Source organism: Pteropus alecto, unplaced genomic scaffold (genome assembly GCF_000325575.1).
Source record: "Pteropus alecto unplaced genomic scaffold, ASM32557v1 scaffold63, whole genome shotgun sequence".
Taxonomy (NCBI): Eukaryota; Metazoa; Chordata; class Mammalia; order Chiroptera; family Pteropodidae; genus Pteropus; species Pteropus alecto.
Genome location: NW_006434897.1, coordinates 2,550,951 through 2,577,980, shown reverse-complemented (window position 1 = coordinate 2,577,980; position 27,030 = coordinate 2,550,951). Strand labels below are relative to the sequence as shown.

Genomic DNA, 27,030 nt, shown 5'->3' with positions numbered 1-27,030 from the left:
ATGAGATGGCTCCAAAAAATGTATATGAATGACCAGGGACAACTTATCAGGAGGCTGAAAATAGCAGATAAATGACCTCGCTGAAATCCTCAAACTGGAGTACCTGGTACCAACTCTGCCTACCAACCTAGTACTTACTCTGACTATCAAAATTGACATTAGAATTACCGGAAGTTAGTGTTGGTGAAAGAAAATTAGTATACCAAGTTAAGCTTACTTTTAAAAAATCCATAAAGTGAACAGTAAGGAATTACAAATCACAGTAAGTGGTTTTCCCCAAATATATAATGAGTATGGAAGAAAATAACTTTTGTTATAATAACATTTTCCCAGGGTAAATTTCAGACCACAATTTGTTATTATGAACAATTTAAAAAATGTTTAATTAGTAATGTAATTATGCTCGAATGACACTGTACAACTGTCAATAGCCAAAGTATATAGTTGAGGGCTTTGATACTCAATATATTGTTACTAAAGAAACAGGAAAATTGAAAGGTAAGAGACACTATTAATACTTACTAAACTAGAAAAGAATGTTGATACTTTGAATGTCACATCTCTTAGCTTCTACTATTATATTTATTATTGATAAGTACAAATATACACTCATTGTAATAGCCTTGAGAAACACAGTATTTTGTTCTTTCTTCTGACATGAAGAAATAAAGACTTCTCAAATGATTCACAAAGGGTCTCTCACTTGATGCTGAGATGTTTTGTGTATAAAAATTTCAAGTTAGCCATTTGTAAAATAAAAAAAAATAAAATAAAATTCAGTTTTGAAATATTTTTCATTATTTCAGAAATTAACAAGTTACTTTTATCCATAAAAATTAAGATTTTGCAAGTGTCAAAAATATTTTATTAAAAGAGCCATATTTTATTTTCCCTCTGGTCTAAGAAAAAACGTATTAATTTTATTATATAAAATAGTCTTTGTTATAAACATCCAGTTCCTGGATCTTGGTTTTGTCTAATAAAGAAACCAGGATTCCTTGGAGAAATGGCTGAATCCAGAGATGGGACAAGTAATGTAAGATGATCCTGAGACACTTTGGTGTATCAGGGAGTAAGGAAGTGCCCAAAAGACTAAAGGGTGGGGCAAGCCAAAGAGACAAAGGAGCAAACTTGAAAGAGCTCATAATTGCCAAAGATGGGATATTTTGAAACAAAATAAACAATATAGTATTTGCATACAATACAAAGTATAAAACAACAAAAAAAGAATTCATACACAAATAAATCAGTGACCGAATAATGAATAACTGGACAGAAGAGACAAATCTCTCTTACAGAAAAATTCCAATTAATTTATGCCAATACACCCTCTTCAAGAGGTGAGACTTAATACCCCACCCCCACTCCCAGGTTGTGTTTAGTGACTTACTTCCAAAGAGTAAAGTAGTAAAAGGGGGAAAAGATGACTTTATGTTGAAGAAACTTGGTAAACACTATCTCAACCAAATGATCAAGGTTAACATTATGTATATAGCATGGTATAACAGGATGGGATGGACAATCCACTTCTGAGGTCTTCTACCAAAAACTAGCAACTTCAGTCTAATCATAAGAAAAACAATGGACAAACCCAAAGTGAGGTGCATTCTACAAAAATCTGAACAATTAAAGTCAAGGTCATCAAGGACAAGGAAAGTCTGAGAACTGTTAGAGAATATGTTGTTAAGGCTACATGATGACTGAATATAATGTCGCATGCATCTTGGATAAAATTCTAGAATAGCAAAGGGCATTAGGGAAAACTGGTAACATCTGAATAAATTGCTGAGTTTAGTTAATAGTAATGTAGCAGTATTGGTTCTTAGTTTTGACAAATGTACTCTGCTGAGGTAGGATCATAATAGGAGATATGTGAAAGTCCTCTGTACTATCTGCAACTTTTCTATAAACTTGAAACTATCTAATTTATTTACTTATTTATTTGTTTGTTTATTTTTAGGCGAGGTAACCCTTGGTTGACCTCACAGATTGCAAGGATCTCATCAGCTTACTACCCCTTATTTTTTAATTTTTTTTACGCCAACAGCACCTGATCTTCCTAAGTGGTCTTCCATCAAAGTACTAACCGGGCCCAACCCTGCTTAGCTTCTGAGATCAGACGGGATGGGGCTTGTTCAGGGTAGCATGGCTGTAGACTGAAACTATTTTAAAATAAAAAGTTTATTTAAAAATATTTTTCATTAGCAAAACAACGAGGCCTTTTAGGATTATAATACATGACTATCAATTTACTGATACCTTTTAAGCTTTCATCAGGGCTTTTATACCTATCGTAAAAATAAACTTTGAAAGACAATTTTATTGGGATGCATAACTAAAGAATCTTTAATCTTCTATGAAGATCTTACTGAAAAGCTGTTGTAAAAAAGCTGATGTTTTGCATGCTTTTATGTTCCATATGGGAATGCTGAAGGAAAGCTTTAGACATATAAAATGATCTATTAGTTTGGGTATTCTTAAGGTGCTTGGTAGAGTGATTTTGCATTATTAATATTTACTAAATGCCATATTTCTATAGTACAGATCCATTAGTTATACCTCCCCTGAAAACATAATTAATGGATCTGTCCTATGGGATTAAAGTTTATTTATAAAGATTTCTTGAAGTGAAACATGATCAATTAAGCTCAAATATGTTAAGTACATAAACAAATTTGAGTGTAAGTAAAATATTTTAAGCCATTGGGATAAATTTTATAAAGTAATTTTCTAGATCTAACACAATAAAATGGTCACTTAAATATGTTAACTCTAATTTGAGCATGTATTCTCATAGTTCTAAAATTATATGAAATATATGTACCACATGTTATGCTATATGCTGTTTTAATAATCAATGGTGTTACTACTGATAAAGTATATAGGATAATTTAGATTTCTGTAGTATAAATAGATTAGTTTTCTTGAAGCTTTGTTCTTTCTTTAGATGTGTCAATTTTCATTGAAATTTCAGACATTTATTCATCCAGCTATTCAATAATTATTGATTGCACATTAACTTCCCTGACCTTAGATTTTAAGGTTTGCCATGATTCATCCCACTCATAAGACATGGTTGTCCCAAGGACTTAGTAGGAAAGGGAATGCAGAGCATCTAATTGTGGCACAGAAGGACATTCTTTATACATTAGTGGGTAGACTCATGAGTGCTAATTTGTGTCCTTCATCGAGTATACCTTAAAAATGACAATGAGCTAAAAGCCCTGGGCTCCTTCAATCAGGATGCTGACCACTAAACTTCAGGCATAACTCTACGAGGAACCAGGTTAGCCAAGGGGAATCTGATTCCACTCATTTCATTCCTTAAGTGGTATATATCCCACACTTACTTGTTTATTGTTTTGTCAGTAAAGCAAAATGAGAGCAACAATAAATTGAGTACAATATCTAAATCAGGACTAGCTCTTCATACTTTGGCCAAGCTCAACGACCTTACTAATTTAGTCATATTCTTTATTGGTCGTATTTATTCCAAATGAAAATGCAGCAGTTTTTTTTTCTTTCTTTCTTTATAACATGTTCTTGTAGTTGACATCTGCTTCTTTGCCTTCCCAGCATCTAATCCGTTTTACTATGTTAACAAAATTTGAATTTTCCTTTGAGGAGTGATTTCTCCTAAATTCTCAATCCATTCATTGTGAATAGTAGTGATCCAATACCCTTGAAATAAGTGTGAGCATACAGCAAAGACCTGTCCAACATTTCCTACTGGATACAAAAAGGCACAGGAGCCAAATCATTTAAATGAAGTTCAAATATGGGAACTGTGTTGAAATTTTGAGAATAAGATGCTCTCATTCAACTAATGCTGCTAAAATCAATGAATGTGCTTCTGATTTGTCAGTGGTCACCAAGTAGATGAAACATCCCTAGGAAAAAATCCAGCACAGAGCCAATCCAAGAATTAGACAAAAAGAAACTGAGTCCTAATGATAAATTTGACATGCTGATAATTCAGCTCCACAAGGTCAAAGTCTTTTCACAAAATAGTATGCCAAAGATTTAAGCATCCTTGTCAATATAGGAATAAACACTATGTTTTGGAAACTGCAAGTTATAGAATCTAAAATTTGGAATTGGCTGACACAAGTACAGTACAGAGAGCTACTCTATTCTAAGTTGGGAAGTTAACAGTACTTATGTGATAGCAAAATAATTTAGTAAATTATTTTCAAATTTTTGTGAGACTAAAATTATAAATTTTTAAATTTGGAACTTCATGATTGGTAAAAAAAAAAAAAAATGCCCGGATTTAAGAATGTATTTACTTATTATTTTTTTTTAATTTAGCATATATTTTTAAATTTACTTTTGTCTAGATAACACATTCACATAGTCTCACATTCAAAAGGTACATCTCTTCCCCAGAAAACATTTCTCTTCCACGCCTAGTTCCCAGATATCCAGAAAGCCTTAATTTTACTAATTTATCATATAACCTTCCACAAATGTTATATGTATATCATAGAAATATGCACAGAGATATAGTCATTGATTTTTTTCTTTCATACATCTAGTATAACATGTTATAAACACTGTTCTTCAACTTGCCTTTTTCAAATTACCATGTATTTGTATATAATGAGTTCCCTCATTCTATTATATTGCTTTATAGTATTCCATTTTATATCTATATCATAATATAGCTAACCAGTATTGCATTCCCACTCTTTTGCTATTAAGAACAGAACTAAAATAAAATCTGATATTATACACATATTTATCTAAAAGATAATTTTTGGGATATAAAATGACTGGACTAAAAGATATATTCAATTATAATTCAGAATGCTTTGGCCAAATTGTCCGACATAGAGATTCTATCAGTTTATAGAACCTTACGAGGCTTAAGAGCAAATATTTTCCCACTCTCCTCATGTATTCTCTACTTCCAAAGGCCTTTAGTACTGAACCACAAGGTAAATAAAAGCTCTAGTTGGAGGTCATCAACCTAAAATCACAGAAGTTTTAAAAATTATGTCTTTTTAAAATCTCTTCCTGCATGATATCAATTATCTAAGATAGCTAAGAGAAACAATATTGCAACAGATGCCTAGCTCAGTGTTCAGTCAGTTTTGCTTTTAGCTCTATTCTGACCTTGTGATCAATTCCAATTGCTAATCTCATTCCTTTATTGTTTTGTCACTAAATTAAAGCTAAATCAAACTGTGACCAAACCTCACAATAACCTGAACTATGGGCTATAGTAAAGAATTAAACTGGCTCATTCCTGTGGAGTGAATTTCAAAGAAAAAATCAGAAATTAATTTAGTTTGGAAGGTTCAGATATTAAATTATATCAATTCACATGAGTGAGTAAATTTTGTGGAAATAATACAGAATAACTAACAGATTAAGTGACTATATCAGGTATGGGCCAACAGGGTAACTAATAATGAAAACTAAACTTGGCATAAGAACTCAAGGTGGGAACCTATTTAAGTTCTTCTTTTTCAGTGAAGAGAACCACTCAGAAACCATATTACAGAGCAGACAGTCTTTGTTTAGTACAAAGTTAGAAAAATTAATGATACTCAAGGGATGCTTTTGTCAAGCAATGAGAAATGTACAAAGAAATACAAGTCATTTAGAACACAAGCACTTTCTTTTTGAACAACACTAGAGCTTCACCACAGTGACAAACTCATATTATCTGATTCATTTAAAAAAAATTAAAAACAACTACCAAAAACACAATTACTTCATGACAGCATATTGCAACATAACTGAGAAAAAAAAACAGCTAATCTTATTAGTAATATATATTTTAAATCACCTAATTTTGTTTATAGCGTTATTGGTTACCTAAAGAATGACTAAGCTTATTAATTTTATTTTGCTTTTGGTTTGCTTTAATTTTAGGAAATTGCAGTTTCTACTCTCATATTCAAATTGTGGGAGCATATAATACTTGAACCTTAAAGTCTCTATGTCATTCCTCCAAATTATACAGATACTATAGGATGAATCTTATTTAAACCACACTGTTTCTCACAGAGAGACAAGTTCTGCATCTGATCCTTAATCTCTGAGGCTGGATCCAAACCAGTTGCTGCTGGATCTCCTTATGCCTTGGTCTATGGCTTGAATCTCCATTATCCCTCTCTGTTTTCCTGAACGTTCTTGGTATGTTCTGCTACCAACAACTTCAAACTATGGTCTCATTTTATTAACATTTAACAGTACTGAGAGCCCACCACAAACCAGATTCTGCGATGTATGTTTGAAAAAACAGTCCCTGCCTCCAATTATTTTAAGTTCATTAGGGGAGATAAACTAGTGTGAAAAGTACAAACTGGAAAAAGAAATAGATAGATGATGATGATAGATAGATAGATGATAGATAGATAGATAAATGGATGGATGATAAATAAAAATCCAAATACAAAGATGATCACTGATAAAATTTTTATGTACTTTTTCCCAGTTTCCTTCTGTGCATTGTAATTGATTGGAATTAATGTACATTATCTATAATAAATCTTATCTCAAACTATATTCTCAGGATTTTTCTCACATAAAATATTTTTAATCAATGTAATTTATGACGAATGTATACAATTCTATCCTATAAGTATACCTTTATTCATCTTGGCAGGCCCTTAATTTTAGACATTTTTATATTCCCACTTTTTCTTTATAATTAATGCTATAATATTTTAAAAACATATCTGTGATCTCTTTTAATATATTTATAGAATTTTAAAGTCTCAGTTATAAGATATGTATATAATTGGCTAAATTCACGGATATTAATACATTTTCCTCCAAGACTAATGTACTGCTTTTTATTCCTACTTGAGAAGTTTGAGAGTTCTAAATTTATTGTAACTTCAATAGGTAAAAAGAAATATATCTGGTTATTTAAGAGGTTGTGATTTACCAATTGGTTAATTATTAGGGAAAATATACCCTTATATTCCATTCAAATAAATTCTAAATGGATTTAAGTGCTAAATATAAAAACAATATAAAAGAATTACTTGAAAATATAGGTAAACATTATCAATTATCATAGAATGGAGAGGACTTTTCTATTCATAAACCTAAAGAAATCATAAAGTCAAACACTTATATGGCTATGGCTTATATGGCTATGGATTTATATGGCTATGTTGAATTTTCTGCATACTAAAGAAACAAAATTATAAAGCAAATAAAATATTTGGAAATTTTTGAAGTTTGATGGGAATACTTATTCCTCATTCCTGGGTTTCTGTTCATATAGAGGCACTCTAATAGTGTTACACTTTCAGTTCCTCTGCCTAGCAAAAAAGGATTACTTTTCTTGCTGACAAATTTAGCATGGATGAACTCGGTGTGCTGGGCTCAGCTTATTCCTCTTTCTTTTGCTAGCAAGATCACATGCAGAGAAGATGCGTTCTGTTCTATAGCTATGCAGTATACCTTTTATTGCTAAGGTCTGACTAAGTAAGAGCTTTAAGCCTCAGATCATAAGAGTTTGACCTGAAAGTTTGTCTGCAGCTTCTGGAGACTTTCTCCATAGGCAGAAGCTATTTTTATATTCTTCTGAGTCTTAAATGATGGTTTGTGGGATGAATGGGCCCCACTAAAGCCTCTGGATCCCAACAACCTCAAAAAGACAAAGGTCATGTGTAATCTCAGCCAAAACACAGATGCCGGGGCCTTGGGAAATGCGAGCCGCTGCTAGTTAACTTTGAACTATACAGAGCAGATATTCACTAGCAGATGTGGCTGGTACAATATTGAACTGGAGGGAAAGAGTGTCTTTCCATTCTTGGACTTTTAACGTGTTAAAGAGTGTCTTTCCATTCTTGGACTTTTAACGTGTTGGTAGATAGGATAATCTTGGCAGCTTTTAAATTGCAAGACAATTGAATTCTGTGTCTGCTATAGAGAGCTACTAAGCTTCTAGCTTTAAATTCTGAGTGCCAGCCCTAGTCCTTAGATCTGGATACATTGCATAGGGTAGGCAGCTTCTGGAATGGCCTCTAATGCTTTTTATTTGCACTCTTGTGTAATCCCCTCCTCTTAAGGGTGGGCTGGATTTGGTAACGCACTTAAAATGAAAATAAAACAACAACAAAAAAAGTGGCGAATGTTAGGTAAAAAGAGACTACAGAAGGGCAAGTGTAGCCACTTAGAAGATGATTGTAGTACGCTGAGAAATAATGGTGGCTTGGACAAGGTGTTTATAGGTGGTGAAAAGTGGTTGAAGAGTATACATATTTTAAAGGTAGAAATGACAGAATTTCCTAGTGGTTTAGATATGATCTAAAAGAGAAACTGAGGAGTTGGGAGTGATTTCTAAGTTTTCACCTCAGTAATCGAGGATTAAGTAGGAATTTATTGGGATAGGAAAACTGTAGAAAAAATCGGTTTGTTCAAATTAAGTTTAAAATTCCAGTTGGAAGAGATGTCAGGTAAGTACTTGCATACACTGGCTGAGACAGAATAGAAAAGAAGATCATGGAAAAATAGAGCTTAAGAAGCTGAAATGCAAGGTAATACAACATTTTAAAATAAGAACTATTTCAGGAACAATACTGTAAAGAATGAAAACAAATAAAGATTTATAATCTTCAAGGAATAGGGGGAGGAGTGTGATTTTGGGTCTAACAAAGACTGCAGTAAAGAGGAGGTTAAAAAGTAGTATAATAACATGAGCTTCAAGCCAAGATTTATTAGGTGGCAGGAAAGAGAATAGTCATTAAATTATGAACAGGAACAAAATGGACATCTACTTCTCTATGCCCCATAACACGAGGTGGTATGGTTGTGAAAATAGCCACTACTTAGTTATGCTATCTAGAAACCAAAACTATTTCACCTAAATTATTCTTTTGCAAACCCTCTCAAAGAGGATAAGAAATTTAGCATTTTTCTGTAGCCATTATACCTCAACCAACTTAACCAATTTATAACAAAAACTAAAGGAGGAAAATGAGCAGAATAAGTAGAGAGAAAGCATTTATTTCAATTTTACACCAATTGTCTAAATTTAGTTTTGCTGCATTATATACTCTAATCTTTATGAGGTAACATTCAGTTTACCTCTTTGTCCATACTTCATTGTTTGTTTAAACTTCCTCAAGTTATCAAGAAACCTTGCAGTATTCACCCAAATCTATCCAGTGCTAATAGCTAAATCCTGATTACCGAAGCTGTCATCTCCTCTACTATGCCCAAATCATAGCTGTTTCAGGGCAACTTTAGGTTTTGATTTTTGTTTGTTTCTTTGTTGTTGTTGTTTAAATAATTTAATTCACATCTTGAAAAAGCAATTCTGAAGTGGAATACATATATTGGTGTGCAGGAGCCACCTTGCCAGGGCTCCCTACAGTTGATTGTGTTTCTCTCTTCCAGAAGGGATTAACAGCTCAGCAAAGTGTTATAAAAAATTACTTTAAATGAAAAACTTCTGAACAATCAGTAGCCAGAGAAAGAAACCTTATCTAAACTTAAACAGAACCTACCAAAAATACAGCTGCCATTGATCCCTTAGCACCAGGAGTGAGATTTCAGTTGCCAATTAGTATAAAAAAAAGCCCAACAGACCCTTCCATACTTTCCCTCTGAAGTCTTAAACTCTTTTTTTGTTAAGTTGGCATAGAAATCTTTACCTCTAGCTCTTCAGTGAGTTCCTCCTTACTAAGTAGCTCTGTATGCAAAATAAACTTTTCTCCTGTTAATATGTCTATTGCCAATTAATTTGAGGGGCCCAGGACAGTCGATCATAAATTAGTAGATTTCCTCCTCAGACTTCTTGAATTCATGTTCATTTAAGTCATATTAGTAGTTTGAAATTAGCCATAGAGAGAATATTTACACCACAGAAACTGGCAAATGCTACAAATCGGGGCCCTTATATTTGGAGAACTGATTGTTATATTAACCATGTACCTGCATACCATTGAACACTTTCAACATACACAGATATACTATGTACAGTTAATTATTCAAGACCTTGAGAAGGAGTAGATGAAGCTTTAATTGCATTTATTTATTTTTATTTCTTCTCTTTCTAAAAAGTCACAAAATCCAGAGAGAAGATCAATTTCTAAATAGGGCCTATTTTGCAAATTCTATCATTTTCCAAGTTTCCATCTCTGTATTGGACTAAAGATATGACTCAAAATATGATAATTCTTGTCTGTACTGGTGTATCTTAAGAGATGCCCCTAACATTCTCCTCACCCTCCCCAATCCTTCTCACACCCTAACATTAGATTAATGTTTCTGAATCATGTTCTTCATGCCTTTCCTTTGCTAAAAGATTTCAATATTTCACTTAGAGATATGAATGAATTCCACACTCTTTAGGCTGGCTATCAGTTCTCTCAAACTGAGAAAAACCTTGTCTTTTAATTCTATAACTTTTAGATACCTGAGTCCAACTCTCAAGACAAATTATTAGCTGTTTCCCAACTATTCTTTTAACCATAATTCCTCTCACACGATTTACTTTCTTTCAGTCACTACTCTATCAGAAAATTGGAAATGCGCTTCTTCAATAACCTTTATATCAAAACCTGATCTATCATTTACAACTAAGATCAGATGCCCACTCTTCCACAAAAACTTCCTAAGACCTTTAACAGCAAGCAATATTGCAATTCTCTGAACTCCAGCAGTGCATTTTCTGTACCTCTTTGGGGCTCTTACTATGTGTTAACTTACTACATTTTTTTTTTAATACAAATCTTATTTTCTTTCTAGATTACAAGGGCCCTTGGGCTGTGTTCTTCTTTTAAACATGCATTTTTCACAGTACAGGGTAAAAAGACTTTCACCTAACAGACACTGGAAAAAAATACCTGTAAATCAATAGTTATAAAAGTTCTTTAGGAGGGTCAAGAAGGCATAAAGGGTAGAGGCTTTGCACATCTCCTCTTGTGACCACACCAAAATTGTGATGAATCCATTGTAAATAGCAAGCAGTCTCCTGGTGTCTGGATGAACAAAAGCCCTACAATTATGGAGAAAATTAAGAAATCACCTTGGAACAGTGGGAGGGGGTGGAGATGTGAGGCCGCCACGTGGGCTAAGCAAGACAGAGTCTACGGCAGTTGCAGATGGCAGGTGCAGATGTTCCCCTTAAAGGGTCCCCAGCTGCGGCCTCAACAGACTTTTGCAGTGACGGACTCACTCGCCCTGAGCTCTAGTTCTGGAGAAGTTACTGTGGGGGAGGGTGCGTCATGGAAATATGAGGGGACACTGAGTTGTAGGGCTTTGGGGAGAAGGCCAGAGGGGCTTTTTCTCCCGGGCAGAAGTGCCAGCAGTATACACTGCTCCTTGGTTGAGCCCTCCTCCCTCCCGATATGCAGACGTAGCTCTGCCATTGCTAAGAGTCATAAAACTGGATAACAGAGGTCGCTCTGCCCATAGGATTCCCTGAAACTCCGCCTCTCCCAACTTGTGGCCCTGCCCAAGCCACATCCAGTGGTGTCCTCATGGTGCCTTGTGCCCCTTGCTGAGCAGCTCCAGGCCCCACACTGGCAGTAGCCACCCTGTTTCTGGCATGGCCTCTTGAAAGAACTATAAGCACAGCACCTGTGGATTACTTGCTGAATCTTAACAGGTGGCCCTGGAGGGCCACAGGCTGGGGCTAAAACTGGCCTGTAGCTGAACCCTCTCAGGACTATGCCACTGGACACCTACTACACAAAGCCACACTAATAAGACCAGGAGACTTAGGAGCTTTGCTTAGTACATAGCAACAGACACAGAAAAGCAGCCAAACTGGGAAGACAAAGCAGCAGAAACCATATGAGAAAACAGAACAGAGCTCCAGAAAAAGAGCTAAGCAAAGTGGAGTCGAGCAATCTAACAGATGCAGAGTTCAAAACACTGGTCATAAGGATGCTCAATGAACTTAGGGGAAGAGTAGATTAACTGAGTGAAAACTATAACAAAGATAAAAAACATAAAAGTAGAAATGGAAATTATAATAGAGAACCAGTCAGAAATGAAGAAAACAATATCTGAGATGAAGAGTATATCAGAAGGAATCAATATAGTGGATGAAGAGGAGGATCAAATCAATGATATAGAGGATGGGGTAGCAGAGGATACCCAATCAGAATAGCAACAAGAAAAAAACAATCCAAAAAAGTGAAGAAAATTTAAGGAGCCTATGGGATGACATTAGACGTAACAACAGTCACATCAAAGGGGTACCAGAAGGAGAAGAGAGAAAGAAGTTGAAAAACTATTTGAAGAAATAATGATGGAAAACTTCCCTAACCTGGTGAAAGAAATAGCCTAGGAAGCTCAGAGAGTCCCAAGAAAGAGGAACCCAGAGGCCCACACCAAGACACATCATAATAAAAATGTCAAAGGTTAAAGACAAACATAGAATCTTAAAAGCAGCAAGAAAAAGTAGTTAGTTACCTACAAGGGAGCTCCCATAGACTGTCAGCTGATTTCTCAAAAGAGACTTGTCTCAACAGAAGGGCTTGGCACAAAATATTCAAAGTGATGAAAACACGGGATCTAAAACAAAGATTACTTTATCCATAAAAGCTATCATTCAGACTCAAAGGACAGATAAAGAAAATGGTAAAGGAGTTCATCACGACCTAGCCAGTATTACAGGAAATGTTGGAGGAACTTCTTTAAGAAAAAATATGTACCAAAAATATGAATAAAGAATGGCAATACCTACACACCTATCAACAAGTTCTTCAAATGAAAAAGAATTAAGTGCTCCAATCAAAAGAATAGGGTAAGAAAAAAAAGACACTTACATATGCTGCCTACAAGAGACTTACTTCAGATTAATAGACACACAGGGACTAACACTAAAGGAATAGAAAAAAGATATTGCATGATGGAGCTAGAGAGTATTGTGCTGTATGCAATAAGTCAGATAGAGAATGACAAATGCCAAATGATTTAAAATACATGTGGAATCTAAAGAAAAAAATAAATAAATAACAACAATAACAAAAACAAAAACAAACTCAGATACAGAGAACATTTTGAGGGTCACTGAGACAGGGATTGGGGGAGTCATTGAAAAAGGGGGAGGAGATTAAGTAGTACAAATGAGTAGTTACAAAATAGTCATGGAGATACAAAGTATAACATAAGGAATACAGTCAATAATATTGTAATAAATATGTATGTGGTAGAGGGGTACTAGATTTATTGGGGTGATCACTGTGAGTTATACAGATCTCTAATCAGTGTTATAAACCTGAAACTAATATAATATTGTATCCCAACTATAACTGAAAAATAAAAAAATGTTATTAAAAAAGTTCTTTAGGTCATTCTTATTTGCTACCAAGATGGATATTCATTAGATTAAATGAATGAATGAATGAATGAATGAATGTTGAACTTGGTCATATCTTTTGAAAGATTTCATGAAGAGGTAAAGATTTGTATAAGTAGCAAATAAATGGACTAGAATGATGGAGGTGGGGGGCAGGATTTGTATATTGATAAAAGAATAGATAAGAATTAGTATATTCTTATGGATTGTTTTAGAAGATAAAAGAAATAGGATATAAAACAAATAATGTTGTTTCATTTTTGTCTGTTGAACTGCTGTGTTTTCAACCTATGTTAACATTTAGTATGTATTTTGAAACATTATTATTTTGTGAGATAATTTAATCAGAAAAAAAAGACAATTTAAAAGGCTTAATATGGTCTAGTCCTTATCTATATCACTCCCCTGGTCTCCTGACACTTTTCATCTTGAACTTTAAAGTCTTGTACAGGATCCTGGAAATTATGATGCAGAGCAGTTAATTACCTGACATGCTCTGTTGAAATGCTCATTTGGGTCCCAATGCAGAGATCCTGACTCAGTTGATCTGTGACACAGCCTGGGAATCTGTATATTCATCATTTACCCATGGGTTTCTTTCTTTGGATGGTCTGTAGCTTCACTTTGAGAAACAAGGCTGTGGTAATAAGAACCTGCTATAGTTCCCCTCAGACATCCATTGGTTTCCTAGCTCTTCGCCCTCACTAAATCTCTTCTCTGGTCCCAGAAAGCCCTTCAACTGTTCCTGCTCTCCCTATCCACAATTTCCTTTTCCTTCACTGCACAGCCCTTAACCAGCACATTCTTACTTATTTCTCAAGCTGTAATTCAGCATCATCTCTGCTACAATAGTAGCTCGTGTATACCTCCTTTTTTTTTCCCCAGTGAGATTTGGGCTGCTTGATTTCAACCTCAGCTTAGCAAGTTACTAATTATGTGACCTTAGGCAAATTACATATGCTCTCTGGGCAGTGTTTTCTCTTCTGTAAAATGGAGATGATAATAGAATCCATGGTAATTGGGAGGAGTAAATGAGGTAAAACTAATAAAAATAGAGCTGGCACAAAAATAAGTGTTAAATAAGTGCTAGGTTTTAGCTATTACCATGCTATACTGAAATTATTTGTTTATGTGTCTGCTAAAAATGTGAACCACCTTCAGAGCAAGTTCATGTGTTTTTCCTCTTTCTATCACAGAAACTACCGTCATTATTCAATTGGGGTTTATTGCACAGTTTATTATTATGAATTTAGATAATCAGGTTAAAAACAAAACCAAGTGTTTAAACTTCTTTCGAAAGCTCTTGTATTGGTAAGTTCAGCTTAATAGGACTTAAGTAGCTTTCTGTTCATAGCTTTAAAAAAAATTAGCTGTTTCTCAATTAATTTTAACCACAGTAAAATACCCAGCATGTTAGAATATACATTTTGTTATCCGAATTGATAAATATATAAAAAATACCATGAGGCATTTGTATGAATAATTGTTAAATGTGAAACTGCTTGTCAGGAGCAAATCAATTAATGTGAACATAAGTAAATTCAGCCATAAAACACAGTACATATTATCTGTGTTCATTATTCACCCTGACTGATAACATACCTTTTTTTCAATTAAAATAAAATAGTAAAATAGTAAAATAAAGTCAGCATAATGCTAATCCAACTCTAATGTTCACTGCCTGTATGTTGAATATTAGATATAAGATTTGTATTTGGAAAAAGTAATCCATAAATTTTTTAAAGAGTAATTATTTACAGGAAAAAATGCAGAATTTAAATTAATTTAAAAATTCATAATTGAATGAGTTGAGCTAGTACTGAAGAATTCATTTACTGTCTTTAGTTACCTATAATTTCTGTTCAATAATGGTTTCTAAATAATCAATCTCAATAGTACAATCATATAATACCAACAGTGCCTATCTCAATAAAATATGGTGGAAATTTTATATAATAAAAAGAAATTCCTTGAAAAAATATAAGTATCATCACCAATATATTGAAATACAAATATTTGGTTTAATAATATCAATAAATGAAGTAAAACAAATTCTACTAATGTAAAGAGAGTATTTGTTTTTCCTTTTGTAGTTCATAAGCTAAGTTCACCTAAAGAGCTTATTAAATGTCATGTGACCACAGACAACTCTCACTGAACCTAGAAATCATAACTGCTTTGCCTTTATACTTTCTACCTATTTAAATAAGAGGTTCAGTTCCTTCCCTTATGCCTTTCTAGATCTTACATTGCATGATATTTCAATGAATAATATCTATCTGAAGAGTAAACTAATAAAGAGGAAATAACAAAATAATAATAGTAAACTAATGCACCTTGGCTATAAGTCCTAAGACTCTCATGGCATCTTCTAAATTGTTCAATAAAAGTGAGATGTTAATACCTAAGATCTACAAGTCAATGATTTAGTTTACAAATTAATTCCCTATAATACTTTTTGTACTAAAGGCATTTTAAAAATTCTTTAGTCTCACAAGTCACAAAATTCCTCATTTATGCTAGATTTTTTTTATAATTGATGAACTTAACAAGTTCACATTATCTGAGGCTTTTATTCAAAGCACTGTGTCCTTGAATTTAACATTTTAATTTCTTTTTCAATTACACATCTTTTAGTTGCCTAACAGTTGCCAAAGAATGTAGCGATCATAAATTCTAGATTGGCCAAAAAAAACAAAACAAAACAAAAAACCCTAAAACAACAACAACAAAAATATTCGTTTCACAAATCTGGCCTTCTCCCTATATGCCCTCTGAAAGCACACAAGCATGCACGCACACACACGCGCGCACACAGACACACACACACACACACATACACACACCAATCACTGAGAAAATACCCAATATACTGGCTTAATGATCCTTTTAATACTGAAGGAACCATTTGGCAGAAGTTGCCACATTTAATAAGAGCTCTGATTCTGTAAGATTAAAGAAAGATTTTGAGAGTTACTCCCAGCTCTGGAAATTGTCTTTAGGAAACAAAAACTAAACAAACATGAAGCCATTTTCCATGCCCCCAAAGAACAGAATATTTTGAACTATTAGGTTTGACTATGGTACAAAACATTCCACTGGCATTAAATGCTAGTATGAACATAAAAGAGCTATATTGAAACTTTCTTTCCTACGTTCTACTGACCTTTTCTCTCAATTAAGCAGGGGAAGTTACCATCGTATTGCAGCCTAAGTAAATTAGCTGCCTAGCAAACATTAAATGACTATTCATTCAACTGCTATAGCTTCTTGAGTACAAGGATTCATGAAAAAGTTCACATAAGTACAATTTTTCTGCCAAGAAAAGAAAGAAGTTGTGCATTTAATCACTAAAATTTGAAGGCTCCAATATAAGCACATTTGAATTGAGGGTTATTAACATATGAAAAGTAGTTAGCAAAGTACCTAATTCATGATAGATGCTCATAATTATTGCCATGCCCATTCAACAAAGACACTACTGCAGAACTGGAGTTTGTTTGAAATATTTAGTCCAGCATTCTTTACATATAACAATAGCCATTGCTCTCCTTCAGGTTGTTTGTCCTGATTAAAACTATTAGTGCAAATATAAATTTCTAAATTGCCATGGCACTTTTATTGTCACAAATTTTCCACAGTTTTTAACATGTTTGTGCCTTTGTACTGACAAGTGAATTATAAACTCAAGGACAAGAACTTTTCCCCTTCCTCCTTCCCTTCCATCTCTCATAGTAAAGAAAGTATTTACTTCCCATAGTAGCTAGCATCATGGAAGACCATACTTAGGAATTAACTGGCTTTTGCTGTCTCTTTGGTACCATAATTTCAGATTATCATAAAAACTAAAGACTTAGAAATGATTTAGATCCAAAATCTTATAAGAAACTGAAGCCCAAAGAGTTTTCCAGAGGTTACACAATAATTAGTTGCAAAATTTGACAAAAAACAAGTCATATCTGATTGTCAACTTAACAATGAACTATCAATAGAATGCTTTTCCAAAGTCATCAAGTATACTCCCTTTTTTTTTATCATTGTTCGTAATCTTCTTCCTATCACCTCAGTGAAATTTATTTTGACTGATTCTATCCTGTTAACAAAGATCCTTTTCTGAATGAAAAAAAATTGTTTTACAATTATTTTCTTTCTTCATAGTCTAGGAAATCCAACACCAATTTGTGGCTGGGGAAGAGTAAATGGCAACATATGAATTTTGGAGAATTATTATAAAAATTATTATGAACTATGTTCACATATATAAAATGGAAATAATATCAACATTTGTTCTTACAGTGTTTATCTAATGAGGTCTGTAAAGATTAAATATATTTATACATATAAAGCTCTTATATTTGATCAGTAATTGCCAAGTAGTAAGCACTCACTAAATCTTAGCTGTCTTAAAAAAAGAGAGTTTTAAGATTCAGGCTACTGTGAAGTAGAGTAAGATTTAATGAGCCCAAGCTCATCATTAACGTCATCCCTGGAGGTCGCACTCTACTGAGCTCTACTAATTTTGACATTGCGAAACTGTACCCATCTCTCTAGGATAGTATTAGTTTCTTCTTTTTTCCCTCACAAGGAAAGAGATAACCTTCTTTAGAAAGAATAAAAGATGTGTGTATACAATAAGAAAAAAGTAGGAATAGCTTTGAGAATAACTTTGAGAGTCAATAGACCACCTACTACACTTGAATGAAAAATAATAAAGTAAAATACCTCTTGTAATTTAAAGGTTATATTGCTACTGTTGTATTTGTATTTGATAATATTTTATGTTGTTTAGTGATAAAAAACTAAACTAAAATAATATTAAGGCATTTTACATTTTTCATTAACTGAAATTCTCATTTCAATGTCAAAATTTCTTTTAAAAACTGTTAGACATTATTCTAAAATCTATTACATACACCCTGCCTTATTAATTTGAGTATACTGAACCATAGTACATTCTAATTTATGTTTTAGGTGTAGCATTATAAACATCAATTACTCTCCTGTGCTTTGTTACATAGGACTGCAGTTTGAATTACTGCCATCCTGCTAAGTGTCTCTACAGGTTACTGCTTCCATTATGTCTCTAGCAAACCCTCCTCCTAATTTGTTCCTTTTAATCCAAGGTTTTCCAAACATATGACTATGTAATATTTTCATATTATAATCCATAAATGGAAAACAATCAGGAATTCTGAAGAGAAATGTGTTCTAGGATTAAAGTAGATGCCAAAAATTTATTTAAAGTTAGAAATGATCAGCATTTGAATATCCTATTTAACAAAAACATTTAGTAACATAACAAAGACAAGTAAAATTATAAGTTAAGGCACATAACATTGACCAGCTATTAAAAACATGGTTAGAAAAACTGTCATTGAATCAAAAAATAAGTAAACATAATTGTTTAATGTTTTATGTAATTTACCTTTCAACTTTATGATAGAATTTGCAAATGAAAAAATACCTCCTTAAATCAGACTTTTCATGATCACAAGAGGTCTATAAATGTGTTTGATATTTTTATAAATATCTTGAAAATAAATTGTAAAAGGATAATTACTAAATTAAAAAAAGAAACCTTTATTTAGTCGTTTTGTGGTATATTCTACCAGAACATCAGTTAACATGTCATTTAATGTAAGAGTTCTTTGGAACATGTTTTGTGAAATACTAGCCAAATATCTGATGGATTTAGAAATAAGATAACCAAGACAATTTAAACTGTAGAAAGCAGATTTACCTATAAGATTCTAAGAGACATATATGTGAGTAAAACTTATAAACCATAGGATAAACATTTAATAGTAAATTTATTAAAGTATTTCTACTTCAATGAGGAAGAAGTCTACTATATTGTTATTTTTATTGTTATTAATAGTTGCTATCATCTACCATGTCTCAGATACTACATTAAGCAAATATTTAACACTCACAGCAACTATATGATATAGACAACTATTACCTCTATTTTCCAGATGGAGGAATTGAGACTTAGAGAGGTTAAGTATATTGTTAAAAGTTATACACTAAGTGAGTAGTAGAACTGGGATTATACATCCAATTTCATAGTCTGAGTCAGACTCCTTGAAACAGAAAACAGAAGCTTCCGATGAAAGCATGCAACTCTATAGTCTGGGGTAATAATTATCTATGTAGTATCATTTTACTAGTAAGTTGGAATTTCAATTACAAATGATCATTCCAGAGAATTAAACTGCCTATTTGAGCTGAGAGAGAGAGAGAGAGAGAGAGAGAGAGAGAGAGAGAGAGAGAGAGAAGGAGAGAGAGAGAGAGAGAGAGAGAGAGAGGGAGGGAGGAAGGGAGAGAGGAAAGGAGGGAGGAAGGAGGGAGGAGGGAGGGAGGAGGGAGGGGGAGAGGGAAGGGGAGAGAGAGTAAGAGGCAATAAGGGGTTTCTGGCTGCAAGGCAAGAATGGAATAATGAAGGGAATATAGATCATGCATAAGGAGAATATGGTCTCACTGACAGGGTAAGAAAAATACAATTTGGAAAAGAAAGATGAGGACATTAGGCTGGGAGAAGCAGAAGATCAATCCGAATTTATAGAACTCTAGAAACATTTGGCATATAGGACAACAGATTTTTCTAAGAGGGAATTTTTAATAGGACAATTATTTAGTTCATTCAGTGGGACAACTTGAGATTTAAGAAGATAACAAGAAACTAACTAGAGGTAACTAAAATATTAAAAATTTTCTCATGTAGAGGTATTCATAATAAAACCAGACTAACACTTTTCATACTCACTTTATAGTGGTAAGCAGACAAGCATTTTGTTGTTCTCGTCATCTTTCTACTCAAGCATCCCTTGGTCCCTATTCCTACCTCATACAGATTTATCAAACTCCCTTCCTGAGTTATTACTGTGCTTTGAATGTCAATACATTATTGCATTTATTACACTCATATTTTTAAGACTTAGCACCTCTTCCAGAACATGAACTTCTGGTAGTAACCAAAGCTGGTGCCCCACACATGCTGTTTCCATCCCTTCAGTCAGCTCTGTCCACACCTGCCAAGTTTATGTGTGCTTTGCTTCTAAAGGCTTCTACCTGTAACCTTCAGAGGACTGCCCTGGGCACTGGAGTCTCCTCACCTGTAGGAGATGGTGGATGTACCTGGGAGTTTTTACCTCACTGCCATATCCCCACTGCCTCTTGTCTTGGCCAACAGGAGAATAAAAGCCATATTCCTTTGCCTAGAGGCAGGACAAACTCTGAAGTATAATTTAACCCCAGAGCTTTCCATAGGATCAAACTGAGCTTGGAACTTCAACTGAAATTTCTCCATTGCCTAGCTTCTCTGTCTTCCAGCTCCTCTTTTCTCCACTCCCTTACTGCTTTCTCATAGGAGCACTTCCTAGATATTAACCATTTATACCTGAACTTTTAAGTTCAAGGTCTACTTATTAGAGCATCCAACCTATAGCACTCCTTGAATCTAGGCAGCATAGCTAATTATTTTTGAGTTCTCAGCACCAAGTTTTGTCCGAAATATAGAGCAAGTACTGAATAAGTGATGTGATAATATTTAAATTAAATGTTAGGAATCTCGATTCAATTTTACCTATATTAACAAATTATTTAAAAAGAAATCTTCTACCATCAAATAATTCATCATAATCAGATATATTGGATAGTATAAAAGATTTTTTTTTACACATAGAGATCTTCCAGCAGTTTGACCTATCATCGTTTACTTTGAGGATGTAAACTTTGACCTGCTTAACATCCATGAGCATCCAGAATCCCATGGGATTATTCAGTCATTTCCAGTGGGCATGTATCTTAATTTCTCTTCTCCAAATGTAGTTTCAGTGCTCCCCCTGCATTAATTCGAGTGCCGAAAAGCTTTGAGAGAAAATGTTTTCAAGTTTGAATTCCTATGTCTTCAGCATTTCCAAAGATTAAAATATCACAACACCTTGAAAACAGAATTAACTACACATTAAAAGCTGACATTTCTAAATGGTTAGGTAAATGCATAACTTTACAGGGTACACGTGGTGTGCATAGGACTGTTTTAACTCAAACATTATCACTCAGGTTTTCTTGACCCTTCTTAGCTCAGATATATGTAGCTATCTTCTAAAGCAATTTTAGCTTGGGATTATAAAATAGCTTGGCAATATAAAAATATTCTCAGACATACATCTGAGTAAAAAATAATATCATATATTTATTCTGAGTCTTGAGGTGCCTCGGAATCTGAAAGCACAACTGATTTATCAAAGGTAATTTTATAAATATTTGCCTGCCCGAAGTAGACATTTCATTTAAAGTGTTTAAAAGTTTGATAGATGCACTAGTTAAATGGGTATGCCATATATTTTCTCTGTCTCGGTGTATGAGTAAAATAATTTGAATGTCGTGAAAACAGCTCACAGGAGATATATAAATGCCACCATCAACCATTAAACAGCATGGAGATTAACAAGGTCATTTACCCAAACATTTTAGTAGGTCTTCCTTACTCTTCTGAAAGGCTAAAATTTATTTCATTTTTTAAATTCAGTATATGTGTATTAGGATACTTATTTTTAATGGGATAGTAAGTGTATAATACTGTGACAATCATCTAAGGAGCAGGCTAGGTAAAAAACTTTTTAAAATAATACTTGTGACATTAGGTGGTAAATACCATTAAATCATTTCACAGAAGTTTAGTGTACAGTATTTTTGTATCCGGGTGTGAGGTCTGTGGATTTGCAAGAAGAGACCATACACACATACATGACATACACACACACATACACTTACTTTAAGAATAAGAAATTATTTACAAAGGATAGAGAACATATAAGGCTATGAAAAAGAGGTTGGGAGTAGAAGCAGGTGTAGCATGTCTTGGGTGACTGTCCCTAGCCCCTGGCTCTCTAATGAGGTTCACAGAATGTCCTTAACACATGACCTGCAAGAAACCTCCAGAGTTGAGAACATAGACTAATAATATTTGTTATACCTCAGTCTTTTTATATTTGGGTTTATATTATCAAATCAGAAAAACCCATTAAAAAAAACAATTAAAAAAATTGTTTATGACTGTCAAGCTTTCCTGGTCTCTGAACAAAACCTCATATCAACAAGGCCACCTTAACAAAGGCGAGTGATTTGGGATTAATCTAGGGGTGTGGGGTTAGATCAGAGTCAGATCCCAGAGCCCAGAATCCCGGAAAGGGATTTCCTTACAGTATGAAGTAATCAATTCTCATTGGTTGTAACCTGTTGATTTTGAGGTATATGTTCTCAAGAATTTTACATTAGACATTAAAAGATGAATTTTCAAGTGCTTCTGTGAAAAATTTACTCTGAGAGAGTAAAGGGATCTAAGAGACCCAGGAAGAAATTATTTCTCTTATAGTCATTATTTGTATATTGTCTGAAGAAGTTGAAGCTATTTTGCCTATCAGCCCTGGAGAAAGTTAGTGGTCAAGAACCCTGAAAATGGCAATGGGAGCCTCACTACATACAGTAATGCAGTATAATTTTCTTTGTTTAATCGATGCTTTCAATTACTTGCTGACAGAAGCATCCTGATACCAAATTTGTCACCAGAAATGAGTTGTCACAAGCAAGAGACTCTAAAATGTTGAACTTGCAGAAAAGAAAAGATAAAGCAGGGAAAGGATGATTCACCCCACTCTTCAAAGTTTCGTGGTTAATGACGTTTCTTGTGTGGTTTTGAATCATTTGGCTAAATGTTTGCCCATCTGGGGAACTCAGAAAATTTTCAGAATGCTGGTGTTTTGGCTACTTCTTGAAACTCTCAGTTAAGTCCTTCAAGAAAGAGTTATGCTTGGGCTAAAGTTGATGTATTGAAAAGTAGAGAAGGAATAAAATATAATTCTGCTTCAAAAGGTTCTTTATGTCTGTGGGCTGTAAGGCAAACTGATTTAGATTCCAATAACATAACAAGCCAAAATTTCTACTCCAAGCTGTAGGTAATGCAAACAAAGACAGTGAGAATGGAGACTGAGCCAATATTTGATTTGAGCAAAAGGAAATCCTATAACCCCAGATTTCCAGCAAACACCTCCAGTTAAACATTATTCACCTTGTAAAGGGGACAATATTATCTTTAAAGTATAGATGGAAAGGACAGTTACAATGGAGGCCTTCCCACATCAGGCTGTTTTTTTGATTTTTCTCATGGCAGAGGCCAATAAAGAGTGATGAATGTGAGGATGAGGGAGGGGATAGATGAGACTCAGGTTTGTGGCGGGGACTGGATTCCCCCCCAAAAAATGACTGGCTGGCCAGCTCTATGGCTAGGTTATCAGGCCATGGAACTGAAAGAAAAGGACTTAGAAGCCGACTAAATTACTAAGGGAATTGTATTACCAAAGTGACTGGGATCCTCACCAAGAGTGTATTTCTATAATTAGACCGATCTTTAGTTCACCAAACCCACTCAACAGGAAGGAAGCTGTGCCAAGGTAAGGCATCTTTCCGCATGTCCATCTCTCAAATGCCCAGGGTAGACATGGACATGGAAGTTGCCACCACCACTCCCCATCCCTGAACATAGAGCTATGAGGTTTGCAGAACAAGAAATTTAGTTAAGTACCAGAACTGACAGTACTCACTACTATTGTCCAGCAGAATATAAAACATGATATGAATAAGTACCACTGTGGTTTATTTATTTATTTATTTATTTTTTGGAAAGACAGTCTTTATGGTAGTAGTATTTTCTATTCCCCATTATCAGAAGTTGTCAACATTGGGCAGAGAGTAAAAAACTTCTCTTTTACTGGACTATAAACAGTTACATTTTAACCTGATGGACAGAACTGCACTTAAAACAGAGATTTTGAAATTGAACTTGATTTAGTAACCATAAGAGTTTTTGTGTTCTCTTATTTTTGCTAAGGTATAAATATATTTCAGATAGGCATAGGCATTTTGGGAAGTGCCTATGTGTGAGAACATGTGCTTACATGCTGGGCAGCTAAACATGTGGCCTAGAGTGATATCTTTGACACCCCAATATTCATTGCATTCCTAAATGAGTGATAATTATATTCTAATTTCTAGAATTTTTTTTTTTGTGAGAATGGGATAATTCTGATAAATTGACTACAGTCTTTGGAATATAGTTTTCTCAATTTTAAGAATGAAACACAGTTACAGAATTCTCTTCTTATTAGGACGTGGCTGTGTCCTAGAAACATGGCCTGGAAATGCTGCTGCTATCTTTTTGCTGGTTTGAAGTTGATGCTATCACCAGAGACAAGGTTTAGAATGCTGAAAAGTACCTGGGCCCTGGATGAAATGACATGACTAACCACTGATTGTTCTATGCCTGGAGCTCATCCTAGCTCAGGCTACTATATATGTATATAAATCTCGAGTTGAGATTTTCTGTGACTTGCAAATCAAAACATTATACACTATATAGTAGATATCAGTGGGTGAAATTGTGTCCAAATTTAAAATACAACTAGAACTACTCATTACTCTCTATAAAAGCAATAATATTAATGAATAACTCTAGCCTTGCCTATTTTATTGTTTTCTATTTTTTCTTAACTCTAAAATTTTAAACCAGAAAACATACCTTTACCAAAAATAATAAAGAAACAATTTAAAAAACAAAATGTAAAGAAACCACAGGAGTTTAAAAAATCCTTCTGGCTCTAAGAATTTATAAACTTGAATAAACATAAGGCTTAAACAATAAGGACAAAAATAATGGATAGGATGTGTTATTTTTTAAGTGGGTATAGTATGGCAGGCACTATGCTAGTTATATCATTTGATCCTCAAAAGGGATAGATATTTATAGTAATTTGATTTAAGAAACAAGGAAATTAAAGCTCAATGAAGTTGAAGAAAACATTTCAGAACTTCTTTCTCAGACACAACACATTTTCTTAAAGAAACTGATTACATGCCAAAATAAAGTGAAACAACATAGATATATTCTTTTGTTACACAAAACTGTAAACATGATCACTACTTTTCTAATTTTGACAATGTTATAAGATTTTATTTTAAATTTTAGAAGATGAAGGGAAGCTATTTCAAAACATCACTAAATCAATCAAACTCACAGCATTCTCTAGAGTACAAACAAACATGGCAGGTTTGAAGCTTTGAAAAAGAATCTTTTGTATAATGGCTATTAACAGCTGAAGGTCTAGAAATATGTTAGAGGAAAAGACTAAAAGAAGATAGCAATTATTTTATTCCATTCTCTCTTTCAGTCAAAGAAATATGCCTCATAAGACAATTTCAGACCATAATCAGACATATAATCTCTCATTTATTTATTACTTGAGACATTATATTTTTTTATTAATTTTAGCAAAACCCCAGATTCTCTATTTTAGGGATACACTTATTTTCTCTTGATTCCAATGGGCATGCTATTATTCTCTTTTTAAGAGTTTAAAATTAAAAGCATAATTAATCATTTCAGCAGAAAATAGTTTTAAATGCAATATTTAGTGAATAAAAAACTGTAGAAAAGTAATTTAATTAGAGCCTATTTTTAAATCATTTCCATTGAACAAATTGTTAATTTTCTCTGCAAGTTTTTTCCTAATATTATTTAGCAACTGGTTAGATTATTTAAATTATAATTTCAATGACTCAGAGATCAGTGAAAGCCAGTCCAGTTTTTTATTAAGTATTGATTAAACTATGATGTATAAGGAAGTGCAGAAAATATGGATTAACTAAGTAATGTGATTGCAGTCAGGCAATGTAGTCATTTATTATAACTGGGTATTCAAAAATAATCTGAGAAAGATTACAATTTACTATCAAAGCATAAAAAATAAAAATACTTTCAAAATTTAATACTTAAAATTAATTCTAATAACACTAGTTAGTAGTTAATAGAACAGGATATAACACTCATGTATTCACCATGTTCTGATTTACATAAACCGTTACATATATTCAAGGCAAATGAGCACTTGGATATCCATGGACATTACTAGTGCTTACCAGTAACCTCTGTTTCTGTCTCTACCCAGTCCCTTTGCTGAGGGGGAGCTTTGGGACTAGTTCCAGCTAGATGTCTTTAAGCTGAAATAAAGTATGCCTCTTCTGAGAGAAAGCCCTAAACAGGGAGGAGCCACCATGTATTCTCTTTTGCTGTGGTGACCAAGAAGATGCAGCTACAGGATATATGGTGCCTTCAGTAGTGTGGGACCCTGAGGAACCTTATGGAACAAAGCCCTGACTACATAATTGACATGTAGCAAAAGCAAGGAGTAACCTTTGTTATATTAAATCACTGAGATTTTGTAATAATCTGACAATGATACATAACCTAGCCTATCCTAATACAGATCTCTTGGAGAAACGATTCTTTATAGTGTTACGATATGGGAAAAGGCAAAGGCATTCACCAATTCATGATATACTACCATATCTGGTAAAAAGCACCTCTTGTCATTCTACATAGAAAAAGGTGTTTTTTTAAAAGATCTGAAAGGATCTAGTTAAACTGATGATTAATTTTTAAGACCAATTGTTCATACTTTATAGATATTAGACAAAAGTATTTCAATTAAATACTAAAAAAAATCCTGATGATTAATTGTAAGTCCTAATAACTTATTTTTAGCATAGGCACAATTTATGATGAAATCAATACAAGTAGTTATTAAAATTTAAAGTATGAAGTAGATTTGTTTCTAGTCTTTTCCTCTAACCACATCTAAAATATAGAAACATAAAATACATACAAAATATTATACATAATAATTATA

General features: G+C 33.6%; 1 protein-coding gene and 1 pseudogene across 1 annotated transcript in view; both read right to left on the bottom strand.

Annotated features, from left to right (window-relative positions):
* The window catches only part of CCSER1 (coiled-coil serine rich protein 1), a 1,126,758-nt gene that overhangs the window by 654,138 nt on the left and 445,590 nt on the right, over positions 1 to 27,030 (bottom strand). The gene's annotated exons all lie outside the window — the stretch shown is intronic.
* Positions 2,039 to 2,157, bottom strand: LOC112478968 (annotated as a pseudogene).